Genomic DNA, 579 nt, shown 5'->3' with positions numbered 1-579 from the left:
TCGCTATGCGCTCGAAGAAACGGAAAATGCAGTGTTGCCTTGCAGTTTACCCTCGTTTGCAGAATTGCTAGCCCTGGTTGTGCAACGGATGGATGCACAGGAAGACAGAAGAGCCAGCCAAATGCTTTCATTTTTATCCTAACATTGAACCCTCATTTTCATTCTCGACCCATTGACTTTCACCCCTTGTTCTTTCTCTTTTATATTCTAATTTGTTTCCTAATTGGTTGCCAAGATTGATACAGATTTTATTTGTTCTAAGCCGTGAGGATTGGAAGAATTAAGTTCAAACAGATATACGTTTAGATTCTCTTTTGCATTGTTTAGGGGGTGGGGTGTTATGCCCTCCTGACTGTTTTAACTGTTGTTGCATTCACGGAATTCTCTTGCATCTCACCACTGCAATTTCCGACTGCCTTGCGTGTTGCGCATTGCTTGGGCAATTATGATGAGGAAATGACCTAGCTGTTTAGGCAGGATTCATAATTATTTCCTTTGAAAACATTTCTGGGCCTAATAACTGTTATGCTTTTCGGACACGAACACAAGTTAATGAGTGAATGCAAATCAATTATTGGT

The sequence above is a fragment of the Penaeus monodon genome, chromosome 31 (genome assembly GCF_015228065.2).
Source record: "Penaeus monodon isolate SGIC_2016 chromosome 31, NSTDA_Pmon_1, whole genome shotgun sequence".
In the NCBI taxonomy this organism is placed as follows: domain Eukaryota; kingdom Metazoa; phylum Arthropoda; class Malacostraca; order Decapoda; family Penaeidae; genus Penaeus; species Penaeus monodon.
This window is presented reverse-complemented; position numbering follows the sequence as displayed.